General features: G+C 43.9%; 1 long non-coding RNA gene across 2 annotated transcripts; it reads right to left on the bottom strand.

Moving 5' to 3' along the window:
* Nucleotides 1-4,994: 4,994 nt before the first annotated feature.
* On the bottom strand, nt 4,995-15,645 carry LOC128403994 (uncharacterized). Of its 2 annotated transcripts, none has more exons than XR_008328033.1 (4): nt 15,424-15,645; nt 10,238-10,386; nt 7,305-7,422; nt 4,995-5,073 (listed from the first exon to the last, which is right to left on the bottom strand). It is a non-coding gene; the product is annotated as an uncharacterized LOC128403994 (long non-coding RNA). The 2 variants fall into 2 exon arrangements; XR_008328032.1 differs by lacking the exon at nt 15,424-15,645 and adding an exon at nt 13,743-13,930.
* Nucleotides 15,646-16,255: the final 610 nt, after the last annotated feature.

Here is a 16,255-nt window from a genome sequence, read left to right as displayed (position 1 = left end):
GAGAAAAGTTGTTTGCATTGATGGTGCTGGCAGAATGACTCTCTCGTCAGCAGCCAGCTAGGAGACATAGCACTCAGAGCAGGGATTTGGGTATGCACGTTCAGCTATTTTGAGGCAGGACTGCATGTTTCAGTTCACAAACTGGAAAACATGGAGTTTACACAGGGCCTTCTAAGCTCCATCTTGTTGACTGGAATCTGGAATCTGATTTACATCTACAATAGGCACTGAGGGCCTGGTGTTCAGGAGACCACTAGGGACTCTCACAGACACCTTCTCTGTGGCCTAAGAGTTCCATTTCCAGAGGGGACATTCTATCATATGTGGTGGGATTGTAATGTAATTTTTAAAAATTGGGAAATGATATATAATGAATTGAAGAAAATGTTCCACTTAATATTTGTTTAAAAACCTGAAGCATTCTTGTTAGGGATAGTAGGGAAAGATCTGCCAAAAAAGCTGAAAAACATCTTCATGTATGCGACAATGGCCACGGGAGTCCTAATAGCACAAGGATGGAAGACTGAAGAAATTCCAACTAAAGAATCATGGCAAGAAAAATTAATGGACTATGTAGAGCTGGCAAAATTGACACATAAGCTATGGGACAAGGATAACTGTGACTTTAAAGATGAATGGGAACCCTTTACAAAGTATCTGAAGAAGCAACAAAGTGAATTGGACTCGTTGGCAGGTTTTGAATAAACATTCACAAACTTTTTATTGACAATAACTAGTTAAACAATTTAAGGATCTATACAACTTTGTAACATGCAGAGAACAGCATTCACAGAGAAACTAAAGACTGGAACTGAGGGAAGTCGGGGTGGGGGTGGGGTGGGGTTGTGTGGGAGGGTGGGGGGAGGGAGGAAAATGGAAAAAAAATTAAGGATGACATGTTTTTTGGAGAATATGTTTTGTTTAAATATTTAATAAAAACTATTTATAAAAAAAAGAGTTCCGTTTCCACACATCTTACATCAAGAGTCCAATGAGGCAGGGAGGACCCTGGAGTCCAGCAGTGGTGCTGATCTTGAGGCCAGATGGCTGGCCTGGGGAGGGACTCCAGCTCTCAGGAAGGGAGACACTGGATTCACTTTGCATTTAAAGGTGAATTTACCTACTTCATGCTTTCCGAAACAACTACAGTACTGGAAATCCCATTTGGAGATTTTACCAGGAATTTCCCCATGCAATTTATATAAGTATATAGCATATTTACACCCATAAGTTCTGGAAAAATCCACACCACTTTGGAGTAATAGTACCGCTCTATTCTGCCTTGGTCAGACCCCACCTGGAGTCCTGTGTCCAGTTTGGGGCAGCACAGTTTAAGAAGACTATTGAGCAGTGGGAATATGCGCAGAGGAGGGTGACCAAGATGATCAAGGGTCTGGAAACCAAGCCTTATGAGGAGGGCTTGAAGGAACTGGGTATGTTCAGCCTGAGAAAGTGGAGACTGAGAGGAGATATGAGAGTCATCTTCAAATATCGAAAGGGCTGTCACATGGAAGATTGAGAAAGCTTGTTTTCTCCTGCTGCAGTGGGTAGGATCCAAACCATTGCATTAAAGTTACAAGAAAGGAGATTCTGATTAAACTTTTTGATGGTAAGAGCCCTTCAACGGTGGAATGGACTCCCTTGGAAGGTGCTGGCCTCTCCTTCATTGGTGATTTTTAAGCAGAGGTTGAATAGCCATCAGTCATGGATGCTTTAATTGAGATTCCTGCATTGCAAGGGGTTGGTCTAGATAATCCTTGGGGTCCCTTCCAACTCTATAAACTCTATAAATACAAGCGGAAAGTGTGCACAAAGATGCATATATTATAGGAAATGACATACAAAAATGCATTACATATGAGGAAACTGCTTTGCAAATATATACATTTTAGGGAAAACTGCATACAGAAATATGTATATTGGAAGAAATGTACACATATAGATTAGTGTATTCAAATAAATTGCAAATTAGTGTCCTTTTTGGTGTCACATATTTTGTGATCTGCAGGTGGTGACTCTGTAAGAGGAGTTATTCAAAGTTGTTCATATTTGCAAATGTGTATGTGTGTGTCTACACACACACACACGCTGCAGAATCCAGCTTTTCCAGTAGGGAATTTGGCGGTATACTTCGATGCCCATGCATAGCTCCTAGCTGCACCATGGGAGTAAAGGCATGCTTGGAAGACTGGCAAAAGCAATGTGAGGGTGAAACCATGCTTAGAGCAACCCTGCAAGGCATTTCTATTTATGCTCTTGCTCTCCAGGTTGTCAGGGGGAGGGGGAGCAACCCAAGAGCCAATCCTCTTTTGTTAGTGGATATGATGAACAGAACCTAGAAATTTTATTTTAAAGAGGAACTAGTTCTCATTCAAGGACATGTCCAAAAAAAGGGACTACCGTATTTTTCGCTCTATAGGACGCACTTTTTCCCCTTCAAAAATGAAGGGGAAATGTGTGTGCGTCCTATGGAGCGAAGACACCATAGCCCCGCGGCCCTCTCCCGGCTGGAGAGGTGACGCGCGGCTATGGCAGGAGCCTCTATAGCCGTGCGTCACCTCTCCAGCCGGGAGAGCGCGCGCGGAGCTAAAGCAGCCCCCCGCGACCCTCTCCCAGCTGGAGAAGTGACGCGTGACTATGGCAGCAGCCTCTCCGCTGCGCCTTTCCGCTGCTCCCTGACCTGCTCTTTGGGGCTGGTGGTGGGCTTCCCCCCGCCAGCCCCAAAGAGCAGGTCGAAAGGAACCTGAAGCCTGGAGAGTGAGAGGGGTCGGTGCGCACTGACCCCTCTAGCTCTCCAGGCTTCCAAGGTAGCCGCCTAAACGCACCTTAAACGGCACCTTGTTTTAGAGCGGGAAAACAAGAGGGGGAAAATTCTGCCACTCTCTGCGCAGCGCTTCCTGCCGCTTCGCTGAAGGGGCGCTGGGCAGAGAGCGGAAGAATTTTTTTCCCTTGTTCTCCCCCCTCTAAAACAAGGTGCGTCCTATTGTCCGGTGCGTCCTATGGTGCGAAAAATACGGTAATTCCACTTCACAGTCATCCTTTTACAAAATGAACTTTTTTGGTTTGTGTTTAGTTCGCAGTTCAAGTTTATCCAAATGATCCTTGGCATTTTTTCTTTTTCAGAATTCAGAATGCTATAAGCTGCTGTGCTGAAGTGTAAAATATACTTAAGAAGATCAAGAAAAACATGAAAACACACACAGTGGCATGGGAATAGTTTATTTCCCCAAACAATTACGGTGTATGGAGTATAAAGCATACATAGGAGAATGAACTTGAAGATGAACTAGAAATCATCCAAATTTCTTCCCCAAAACAAATTTAATTCACGTTCAGTTCACCCAGCAGTTACAGAAACTAATTGCAAGGGTAGTTCAGAGATTTCTGAAGTAGTTCCGTGAACTTCGAAAAATCGAACTAGTACATTTGAAGCACTAACCGTGAAGCGAATGGTCTCCCTCCCCTCAAAGGAGCTGTGTGGGGAATTTTGCTTCATGGTAATTGATCATGACAATGAAAGGGCAGCACAGCGCTTTTCCTGCCACACTTAGAACACAGGGCACCTTCCAGTGGGAGATTTGCTCAGCCGTGTCAGTACTTCCAAAGGACATTTAGCTGAAACCAGGCTGTCTAAAAGCCTGCAAGGGGAAAATCAAAAAAACACACATCATGGTCTGAAGGTTAAAAACGGAGCTCTTCACAGAGAGGCACACCAAAAAGCTATTACAGGGCAGAAGATCAAGTTCTCTTTTCTGTTAGAATAATTTGATCATAAATAAAGGAAGGCATGTTCCGTCTTCCCCTTTCCCTTGCTGTGAGAGGGTGTGGGGAGATGGGGATTTTAAACATGCACATTATGCCAGGGCTGACTAGGTGTTAATTTATCCTACAGGGATCTAGTAGGGATAGCTGCTAACTGAGGTGTTTGGCATGTTAGAGGAGGGGTAGTACCTCTGGTGGGGGACATGCCATGCTCCTCCTGGGAATGTTTTTCCACCTTTGGTCCCCACCCTGTACTCAGCTCTCACCTGTGGCTCCTAGAAGCTGTCAGTGTGTGAAAGCGGCCACACTCCAGGATCGGCTTCGGCTAGACACCCAAACCAGGTGAGGGTAGCCAATGGGTCTCAAACCCTCAGTCACTTAGGGACGTTCTCTGCATGCAAAGACAGGCTCCGGTAGAGTGAGAAGATGAGACAGACACTGAGTCAAGAAGGCGGTTAGTGCGCATGTTGTAGAGGGGAAAATCTGTACCTCTTGCCTTACAGGACATCTTCAGGAGAAGAAAAGGCTAAGGAGCAAACCCTACACAAATCCAGAGTGAAGTCACTAAGATGGTTGGATGGAGCCTTGTACGCCTCCTTCCAGCAACTCCCATAGCCAAGCTGGTGCCAAATGTACTGCTTTCCTTTCCTTTGGACCACCTCAGTGAGGCCGAGAGGGGAGTCTTGTCATCTGGGCAGCACAGGACCTCCAGACATGCTGCCCAGGCATGTGCCCTGGGGAGGTCACTTCAGTGCTGCTAACACAGCAGTTTGACTTCACCTGCTTCGGACCCACATTCCGTTGCTTTTTGTTGAGAAAGATGGACTGTGGCCAACTAAAAGTCTGCTGACAGCTTGCTCTTTATCCAAAAGACAAACCATTCTAGACTCAGAAGTTTTATAGGGTCATGTGGGATCCCATCAGCCCCTCATATTACCTTATCCCTGCTGGACTGATAGCTGCACCTGAGGTTCCATGTTCTCGCCATCTGCTCTGGAAAGTTTGGGTACCTGGACTTTGTTTTCTTCATCCCTCCCCATTCCTTTTCCTGTCTTTACTGTCATATCTTTTTGGTTGAGCTGAGAGACTTGCGCCAATGTGCATTTGTCAGCCACACAGCTGAACAGCAGCTACTTCACTATGTGAGAAGTTGTGTTTCTGGCCATTGTGTTTGCATATGTGAGCCTGAAAAATGGGTAGTGGTGAGCAATGCTCAGTGGAACCTCAGGCTCCAGAAAGGAGCCAGGAGCGGGGGGAGCAGTCTGCACTGAGCGGGGGGTGGTCCATAGGGCAGCATGTTAGGAAGTCATTCTGCAAAGAAACAGAAAAAGGTGCTTGTAGCTTTAAAGAAGTTTTCTTTAAAGGTTAGGAGTGACACTCTAGGCTGATTGGTTATAGCTGGGGATGAAAATAAAAAGGAGGAAGTTACAGGTTGCACTTCTCTGCAAGGAGGAAAAAGTACCCACATACTGTGAGTTTATACTGTGGTGGGAAAATGTATGTGAATAGTTTTGTATATAGTCACAACTAAAATGCTTGTGAACCAGCCAAGAAATAAAGTAACTCCTGACTGAGTATTTTGCACAAGTCTCTTGTCCTCTGCCACCAGGAAGAAACTCTGCTACAAGCTGTTTAAAGCCGTTTCATAGAGGAGCCACCACACCAGCAGCAAGCGCAGCGGAAGTGTGTGAGCAGCAACCTCCACTACGGCACAGGGGGTCTGCAATGTTTTAGGCTTACTGCCGTGCACCAGGGGTTTTGTTTATGGGTGGCGGGGGAGATTGCAGGAGGCAGTGCGGTTCCTTGGCTGCAGGGGGATGGAGCCACTGGACAATACAGTGGTACCTGGGGTTACATACGCTTCAGGTTACACACGCTTCAGGTTACACACTCTGCTAACCCAGAAATAGTGGTTCAGGTTAAGAACTTTGCTTCAGGATGAGAACAGAAATCATGCTCCGGTGGCGCGGCAGCAGCAGGAGGCCCCATTAGCTACTGCAGTGCTTCAGGTTAAGAACAATTTCAGGTTAAGAACAGACCTCCGGGACAAATTAAGTACTTAACCCGAGGTACCACTGTATAGCAGTGAACTTTAAGGGAGACACAGAGACTGTTATTTGTGGTGCAATACCCCTTTTGCTTGTACAGTGGTACCTCAGGTTACATATGCTTCAGGTTACATACCATAAGTACTTAACCCAAGGTACCACTGTACTTATTTTTGATTCAGATTTGTCATGGCCAATGGCTCAACAACTTTGGTCCGCCCTAGGTGTCAGTGGGGGTTGCTACACTGCTGTGTGCAGATGTTCCAATGGTCAAGAGGTGAGGCTCTGGATAGTTTGCTCTTCTCCCCCCGCCACATAATTATGCAAATACATGCAAATATGTATCATGCATGATGTATTGAAGCCTGAGAACACAAACTTTGTTACAGCATGTTTGTGTGTTTCATGCATAATTGCTATTTCCCCCATAATCCTGCTATAAGGCAACTCCTGGAAAGGTAAAGGTAAAGGGACCCCTGATGGTTAGGTCCAATCGTGGCCGACTCTGGGGTTGCGGCGCTCATCTCGCTTTACTGGCTGAGGGAGCCGGTGTACAGCTTCCAGGTCATGTGGCCAGCATGACTAAGCTGCTTCTGGTGAACCAGAGCAGCGCACGGAAACACCGTTTACCTTCCCACCGGAGCGGTACCTATTTATCTACTTGCACTTTGATGTGCTTTTGAACTGCTAGGTTGGCAGAAGCAGGGACTGAGCAACGGGAGCTCACTCCGTTGTGGGGATTCGAACCGCCGACCTTATGATCAGCAAGCCCTGTGGGTTAAACCACAGAGCCACCTGCAAGTAGCCTTGACATTGTCCAGGTAAGTTTTTGTAAACAGTGCAAGCTTACAGAATGGGCTGATCTTTGGAGCTCAGTCTACAGTTTTTTAATTGAAATGGGATCTAATTCCCCATCCCACCCATTTTGTTGTATTTGGCCCAGAAAAGTAGGCTAAGTCAGGAGGATGCTGGAGAGAGTTTCACTTGCTCTGCCCACATTCCATTCATCAATGTAAGCCTTTCCAATTTCTGGAAAATTAATTTAGCATAGAATCTGGATGCTTATTGGCAGGGTTAAGGGAGGAAAACCATGACTGTTAAGTTTGGGAGTTTGGATGTCAGCCTAGCCTGCAGCGAGGGCGGGGGCAGTGTTGAGTTATTAATTTGTCCCGCTCACCCTGGCCCAAATATTTTTTCTCTTCGGCTCACCAATGTGGAATGTTGAGTAATGCATTTGCTATGGAGAGTGTACATGTCCACATCATGCTTGCAAAGCTCACAGGTTAAGAGTAGAGCCCTGCTTCACGCATTACATTTTTAGTGTGCACCCAACATTTCCATGCACATCTAAAAATGGAAAATGTGAACATTTGCTTGCAAACATGAGTATCATACAGGCATGTTCACTATCAGTGTTGTGGCTCCCTGATAGTGTACACTCAAGCATCAGTTTGGTTCTGTTTTTGTGTAGGAAATGGCCATGAGACTTCTTACCTTATGCCATGTGGTCTAAAGATGGAACCACGTGTTGCAAAGAACAGAAGAGTCCTGTGTTAAGTCAATCCCACTCACAAAGATAATGATCAGTTCAACTTGGTGGGCAGCTCTTTCCCTAAAGTACCAGATTTGCACATCATAATCACATCTTGACATCTATCTAAAGCACATTTAAAGCACACACAACCAAAGACTCCTGTGAACTGTAGTTTGCTAAGAGTGCTGTAAATGGTTGCTCTGTAAGGAGTAAACTACAGTTCCCATGATTATTATTGGGGGGGCATACACTTCAAATGTATGTTGTTCATGCAGTCACAGAGCAAGATGCAAAACAGAAGTGATTGAAAACACCTAATGTGGAGAGTTGTTGGATTGTGCATGTCTGTTTCTGATTGAACAGGAGAATAGCCTGCTGACTTAGCCCAATGACCCATCTTCTTCTCACAGTGGCCAACCAGATTGCCTGTGGGAAACCTGCAAGCAGGACCTGAGCACAAGAACACTCACCCCTTCTGTGCTTTCCAGCAGCTATTCGGTAGCACAGTGCCTCTGACTGTCCAATGCATTGAAGCTATAGTACTTATGGTAATGGATGTATATGTCTTCCCCAGGCCCCATTTTCCTGGCCTAAATCCCCCTTCCATCTCCAGACCTTCTATTAGATTCCCAAAGCTGGAAAAATGCAGATATCTGTATCATGTCTGTCGGTTTTCCAAGGGCAGGCCGAACAACCATGTTAGGGATGTGTTTGAATAGTAGCATGGAAAGGCTTGGGAACTTGGGGTATGCATATGGGTTCTGGTGCAGGGCTGAAAATACTGACCTGGCTGTTTTATGTTTCTTTTATACAGTGCTATTAGCTAGTTTCAGAATTCTGTAAACGCTTGAGGAGTTTATAATCTAAATGTTGACAATCAAGGAGCCACCAAGGCGAAGATCTGACTGGGACAGACAAAGGTAGCAAACAAATGAATGAAGAGAGTGCCACGGATGCACATATATGAAAAATTGTGCATGTTTATTTGGAAATGAGTCCAGCTGCTTATTGAGGCTCATTCCAGGTGACAGCACAGAGGATTACAAACAGAACATTATCATGAGGCTGATATATACTTTGATGCACCCCTTCCTATGCACTTTTGATCATTCCTAAGACAGAAAAGAAGACATTCAGCGTGCAAATGAGCAGTGCTTTTTTCTGGGAGGACACAGGGGTACGCATATCCCTAAACATTTTCTGAATCTAAGTTTGGCCTCATTGAGGGGCAGTATTTCAATATGAGTAGGAAAATGAGAGTACCCCTAAACATTTTTTTAGAAAAAAAGCACTGCAAATTAGTATTGTGACCAAAACAATCCACTTACTTTGGCATGACAAACCAAATTGCCTCATGCCTGGAAATGCCCATGGGATTTATTTTGGTTGAGGATGAAGATTAAGGTCAAGTTTTGGGAAAGGTGGGTTTTCAGAAGGAAGGATTTGAGCTGAAAACTCTGCTGGCAGCCAGCTTGGATGTGTGTGTTGTTGTTTTTTCAGGCTGGAAGGGCAGGCGGAGAAAGTGCTCAAGTAGGGGGTGGGACATAACTACCCCACCCCACTCACCATTGCCCCCTCCCCCTCTTTTCTTCCTAACCTAATACAGTATGTAGCACTAATGTCTCACAACAAATGAAACTGATCTGTAGAAAACACAACTTGAAAAAAGAGACAATGCACACACACACACACACACGTTAAACATATTTTTTATTAAAGATTTATTGGTTTACAAAAGTATGTGCACTGCCTCTTTTTTCAAGTTACATTTTCTACAGATCAGTTTCATTTGTTGAGACATTAGTGTTACATTAGGAAGAAAAGGGGGGAAGTGGTGGAGGGGGTAATGGTGGGTGGGGTCGGGTGGCAATGCTTCTATTCTACTTAGTGTGTGGGGGGGTTTGTGTCAGCATCACTTGTGCAGGTTCTCTTTACTATTCGCTTGTAACAATGCACATATTTTTGTAAACTAAAATCTTTAATAAAAATATTTTTTTTTTAAAAAAAGTAGGGGGTGGGAGAAAGAAAGCAGTTCTAGGGGGATTTGTCATCCCACTCATTGATGGAATGCAGAAAAGGTGGGGTCTTGCTGGGAGGGGAACCTTAGTCAAGCAGCTGTTTAGTTCAGAAAAACATGCAGGCGAAGCAAATGAGGCCTCATTTTAAAAAACCTTGAAGTGGCCCTGTGTGGACGCCATGACTGCTGAGCCACAGTGCTCACTTTGGTTCTGATAGAGAGATTGAAGGTGCCTGTGGAATGACAATAATGCCAGACTCCAAGTTTTGTAACATCTGTCAACTCAGCAGTGCCTGACGGAGGAAAGAGAAAACCCACGTCGAGTCCTGCCTTAGAAGATGAGGAGACAGTGGTTTAAAAGGCAGAACTCCATATACACACCATCAGTGAAAATAGTTAGTTGCTAAATAAGTGACATGCAAGCCGTATGTATGTGTGCTCGTCTCACAATTCCAGAAGAATGCATGCAAAAGTGCTGAGTTGGAGGCATAGCTTACAAGTTGCCAAGACTCTGAGCATCCATTAAACACACAAAATTCAAAATAAATACTAAAGGATAAAGTTATACAGAACAAAGTAATGTTGGGGCATGGCCTGTGATGGGCTTCCATTCCACTAGAGCATGCGACTAATAAACACAAATGAGGTATTTTTTTGCCTTGTCTTGTATAACTAATCTGGCTTTTAAAAAACTATTTAGCATAATTTAGTCTCCTTAAAAAGAGAGAGAGAGAAAGGCAAGCAAAACATAGGGCCCTGCCTCCAGCCAGTGGATATTGTGTTAAGGTGTCTCTCTGCCTTCTAATGTTTCAGAAGGTATCACCCACACTCAATCTCAAGCATATCTTTGTTGTTGTCATCAGGACTATAGATTACCTTTTAATTGGTTCCTACATGAAAGATGATGTTCCCAGGAAAGTGGAATCTATGCCAAGGATTACATTCTTTGGGTTTTCTGCAGGTGATGTAGGTAACTTCTGAGTATCTCAGGTTTGGGGTGTGTGGACACCTGCCATTATCAATAGCTGAAACAAATAGTTCAAACAGTTCATATGGCACAAATAAATACAGGCCTATTAGACAGGGATAAATCATGCATGCAAATCTGGCATGAAAATTGTTAAATGAGCTATATATACTGTTAATATACTATATATATACACTATATATACTGTCACAATTTAAAAAAATGTAATCAGAAGTTGGAGGGACTGCCAAAGACGCTCTTCACCAGGGACACTGATGATGTGGGGCTGGTCCTAATTTTCTGCATTCTATGGGATTGGGGCCAACACACATAGCCCTGGCACTGGAGGAGGGTTTTTTGTTTGATAAGAATCGGTCAACAGTGGGATGGTGCACATCTGGGCCATTCAGCAAGCCTGTACATTTAAAGCAGTGCCATGCTACTCTAAAGGGTTAAGGGCACTGAGAGTTCTTAAGAGACCCCATTCCCCTCACAGAGCTACAGTTTCCAGAGTCGTTTAACCATCAACTCTCTTCCCAGGGAACTATGGGAATTGTAGCTTACTGACAGGTCTAGGGGCTCCTAACAACTTTCAGTTATCAAGAAACTACACTTCCCAGGTTCTTTCGGGAAAACAATGACTGTCTAAAGTGGTAGCATAATTCTTTAAGCTTACAATGCAGCTGGGCCTGCTCTCTGACTCACAGCCCCAGGTCCCAGCAGAAATAGCAACTGTCAGGGTGCAGAGTGCACTGTATTACGTCAGCTGTGAAAAGCATTTTAAAAAATACAATACAAGGCAAGTGGAATGAAGTGTTATTTTGATCAAGAGCTGCCTCCCACTGTGAGAAGCTCTGAAGTTAATTGAAACAAGGCGATGCAAATAGTGTATTTTGACATTTCTTAAGCAGTATCTTCAATACTGCAGATGCTTCCTTAACCCCGATTCTAATCCCACCCTGTTTGCTTCTATTTTTTGAGAGGTAGGCCTGTATGCATGAAAAGCAGCCATTATTTTTGTAATTTCCTAGAATTAGTAGATCTAGCAGTATGGATAGAATCCTGGAGCTTTGGTGGATCAAAACTCATCACATCCTTCATTCTCATGGGTTAAATATCGTAGACAAAACTTCCACACTCATTGAGGGCTGAGGAAAGGGCACCTGCCTATCTGGAAGCAATATCATCTCCTTTGTCAAACACTGGCAAAAAAAAGAGAGAATTCACATGGAATTTTGGTTATTGCCAGTGCTTTTTTTCTGGGAGTACGCATACCCCTAAACATTTTGTGAATCTAAGTTTGGCCTCATTGAGGGACAGTATTTCAATATGAGTAGGAAAATGAGAGTAGCCCTAAACATAGACTCTCTGTAGTCATGCCTCCCCTGTGGAACACCCTCCCATCAGATGTCAAGGAAATAAAAAACTACCTGACTTTTAGAAGACATCTGAAGGCAGCCCTGTTTAGGGAAGTTTTTAATGTTTGATGTTTTATTGTGTTTTTAATATTCTGTTGGGAGAAGCCCAGAGTGACTGGGGAAACCCAGCCAGATGGGTGGGGTATAAATAATAAATTTGTGTCAGACTCATGAGAACTAGTGTTCAAATCCCCACTCAGCTATGAAGCTCACTGGGTGACTGAATACCGTCTTCTTCCACCAAGCCTTTTAAGGTAAGACCTTTCTAATGTATTAGAACATTTCTAATATATTTTTCTTGTCTTAGCACTTGTTTCCCACTCTGGGCTCCTTCGGGAGGAACTGCAGGATAAAAATTTAATAATAAGTAAACACAACGTAAGCTTCCATGGGCCAGAGACTTCTTTCCACAAAGTGAGGCCAAAAGCTTAAAATAGTGCAAGGACAGCAGTAGTGTGTCACTGCACAGTGGGGTTGCTTCAGAAATGAGAGGCTGCAAACTTTTTAAGGCCATCCCCATTGACAGGGATTTGTAATTTGGAGTGATCCAAATGGTATTTTGGGGTGAAGAGGTGATGAGATATGAGATCCTTTAAAATTTCTTGATTCACCTGTGGGACTTGCATTGTTGAAGTGTGGATATGGAGCACTCTTGTCCAGCTAGTCAGCCATGCCCCTTTCCAGGACACTCCATCTGCTTTGTCTTTCTTTCCACACACACCCTAGGAGTTGGCTGCTGTTCCTCCAGACAAGTCATGAGCAAGAGGAGGGTGTGGGCATTGTTGTATCTCATATATGTTTGCATCTTCATGGTCTGAACATACAGTATCTTTAAAATGTCCTTGTTCGCATTATAACCGCTGTCTCTGGCTCCATCTAAAAAAACAACACTGTCAGCCAAGGATGCTACTTTCCCCTCGCTTTATCTGATTTGTAGCTGCAGTGTGGGTTATGATAACATATATTAATGTTTGCTTTCCCTGACATCTCCAGGAACATTTTTTCCATGGAAAAAACCTGCTTTCTCACCAGCACACTTTAACCATCACTACCCCTTCAAATAGCTACCCCAGTCTTCCACAACCTGGTGCCCTCCAGATGTTTTGGACTACAGATCAAGAAAAACACACACTGGCATGGGAATAGTTTATTGTCCCCAACAATTATTATCTTTAAGTGTAAATGCCCAAAGAGTATAAAGCATACGTAAGAGAATGAACTTGAAGTTCCATGCTGACTGGGACTCATGAGTGCTGTAGTCCAAAATATCTGGAGGGTACCAGCTTGGGTACCCTCCATCACTCCCACCTACCAAGTTCAAACCAACACTTTTCAGAGAATGCCTTAATTGGGCTGCTAGAGTCAAGGGTTTAAAAAGCTGTTAACGTAATTATGAGACCATAATGAATTTCAGATGAAAGAGAATATAACCTTTAAATATAATAGATGGTTTTGGTTGGTTTTCTTTTCTTTCCCTCCAGAAGTTACCAATAATTTTCCTTTGCCACATAATGTAATTAACTGGAAAGGGTGCTGCTAGTATTATAGCATTCTGATGAGGTTGGGTCATCGGGAGCCATTAAGCAAACATTCCAATGCTTGCACTCATTCCCTATTATCTTCTTCCCAGTTCATTTAAAGGTGCTGGAGAATGCTTTTAAGGCTCTCAGGCCCAGCATGCCTGAGACCACTTAAATCCACATGTTTCACCATGCCCATTTATGTTGGCAGGGATCAAGGGCAGGTGCCCCCCTAAATCAAGTAAATAAACATACTTAACTAAAAGTAATAATAATAATAATATTTGAAATTGAAATGCTCGCTGAGCTCACTTGGATGATATTGTGGCGCAATCTAGCAATCCAACTGGCAACCCAATTGAATGATAGACTCCAAAGCTATACTATGGTACACCATGTGGAAGAAGAAAATCAGTGAAGAGCAGTTAAAAGAGCTGAACATAGCAGACCTAGTAAAAGAGGCAGAAATATTTTACCCTACGAAAAGGCTCTGCTCATCTCTTTTGCTCAGCCATGCAGCACTTGTGCCACAGAGCAGTCATTTGTGAGAAGTAAAGACCTAGCTAAGGTCAACGATGGCAGGCGAGCATCTCAACGGACCATGTTACTGAGTGTGCACAGAAAAACTGCATTGGAAGAAAAGCAGGAATTTAGGAAGGAAGTGCTGAAAAGGTTTTCAGAAAATCCAATAAAACTTGTTTTAGTTTACATTTTTAAAAATTAGATTAAAAAGGTGTGTTCTTTGTAATTTTGCTAAATATACTCATTAACCGCATTAAAGGTACTCCCTGATGTTAACTTTTTATTTACTGTAACTTCCTAGTTTTCAAATGACTGAACATTTTGACAGATTTTTCTGAGCCCTGGGGGTCAAAAGAAAGTAATTTAAAACAACTGTTGTTGGGACATTTATTCCAAATCTGCTGGACAGAGCCAGACAGAGGATGATGGCAAGTGGGTGTCCTCCCCCCTCAAAAAAAAAAAAAAAAGCTGCATCTTCAGTTCTGCAAATGAGCACAGACCCTGATTGAGGGCCAAGACCCCTGGAATCCTGCCCATGGCTTGGCAGGGATTGGGGCAGCCTGTAGCAATACCAGCAGCTTGAATTTAGCCTGGTAGCAAATTGGCAGCCAGTGCAAATCCCACAAGCAAGGTGCTATATGCACTGGTGGAGGAAGAGGAGTGGGGGGGAGCGCACCACCTCTGGCAGTGTGATCCCGGTGGGGTGCCAGCACCACGCCCCTGGGATATGCGCCAGCCCCACCCTGCCTGCTCTCCACCCCCCGGAGCATGAAGCTCCGCCACTGGCTATATGCTGGCGCTAGCTTGCCCCCACCAGCAGCCAAGCTACCACAACCTGCACCAAAATCACCTGACGGAAAAGCCCCAAAGGCAATCCCACATAGAATGCATTGCAGTAATCCAATTGTGAGGTTACATGCATGGACAACTGTGGTAAAGCTATCTCAATCCAAGAACCATTGTAGCTCTCTTACCAGTTTAAGACACTGGAGTTATTGATCTCATTGTGGGGTGACGCTTTTTAGAGAGATATATGTATTGCTTTACGTTTTTCAAAATGTGGCAAGCCAACCCAGTTGTGCTGCTTCTGCTGAGTGGGGCTCTGGATTTCTGCCCCATAGCCCTGCCCTGCCTTGGTTTCCCACTACAGTCGTACCTCGGGTTAAGAATTTTATTTGTTCTGGAGGGCTGTTCTTAACCTGAAACTGTTCTTAACCTGAAGCACCACTTTAGCTAATGGGGCCTCCCGCTGCTGCTGCGCGATTTCTGTTCTCATCCTGAAGCAAAGCTCTCACCCGAGGTACTATTTCTGGGTTCTGTAACCTGAAGCGTCTGTAACCAGAGGTACCACTGTACAAAGCGGAGCATCTCAGGCAAAGGTGGGGCTTTTCTATCACTTACTGCCAAATCCTTCTTTAACTGAGATGCCAGGGATTGAGCCTGCAAAGTATGCGCCCTACCTCTAGGGACAGGAGAATAAATTGGATTCATTTGTATTTAAAAACAACTTATCGTACTTTTCCGTCTATAAGAGACCCCCATGCATAAGATGCCTCCTATTTGGGGGGGCCCTCAAATTTAAGAAAATGAGAAGATTTTGGGGCGGGTGGGAATGCCAAACCAAATATCACTCACCCAACTGGCAAACACTAACAATTTCAAGCAACACAAGCCGAATCGCCGAAGTGGCAGCCAATCCAAAGTAGCGCTTGAAGCATCCACTAATAACCCGCCTATTTGACAAAGCAGCAGCCAATCCAAAGCAGCCCTTGCAGCAGACACCATTCACCCACCCAATCGCTAGATCCTGCTCCCGGATGCAACCAATCGCCCATCCCCCCTCTACACTACCCATGTATAAGATGACCCCCCCATTTTAAACTTTATTTTGGAGTAAAAAAACCCCTCATCTAATACACGGAAAAGTATGGTACCTAATTTGCACTTTCCAAACCAATGCACGGACCGAAACAAAGCCATCCTTAGAAATTCAAATTTCTCTGCTTTTTGGAAATCAGTTCTCCAGCCAAATGATGAGCTGAAAAATGCATATACTAGTGTAAAGTGTGCATATACCTGTTAGATCACCTTGCCCCATAAATGCCCAGTGTGTTGCTTCAATCTGCAAAACTGGCACTGCTCTAGGTGCCACATAATATTTGTTCCACATTTTTAAGAAATCAATTTTTAGTATGGCAGCACTCACATTTTGGAACTTCCTGCCTATTGACATCAGACAGGCGCCTTCACTGTACTCTTTGGGCACCTGCTTAAAACATTTTTGTTTCAACAAGCCTGCACAAATAGAATGTTTACATGTGTTTTAATCTGTTTTGAGCTCATTGCTAATTTTAATTATTATTTGAACTTTTTAAACAGCTGCTTTTAAGTGTTTTTACTCATAATATTATTGTTTTACTCTTTATGTAAACCACTTTGAGGGATTTTTTTAAACAATCAAGCAGTA

This window comes from Podarcis raffonei, chromosome 16 (genome assembly GCF_027172205.1).
Source record: "Podarcis raffonei isolate rPodRaf1 chromosome 16, rPodRaf1.pri, whole genome shotgun sequence".
Classification (NCBI taxonomy): domain Eukaryota; kingdom Metazoa; phylum Chordata; class Lepidosauria; order Squamata; family Lacertidae; genus Podarcis; species Podarcis raffonei.
The sequence above is the reverse complement of the archived record's forward strand: the minus strand, read 5'-3'. Positions and strand labels throughout refer to the sequence as shown.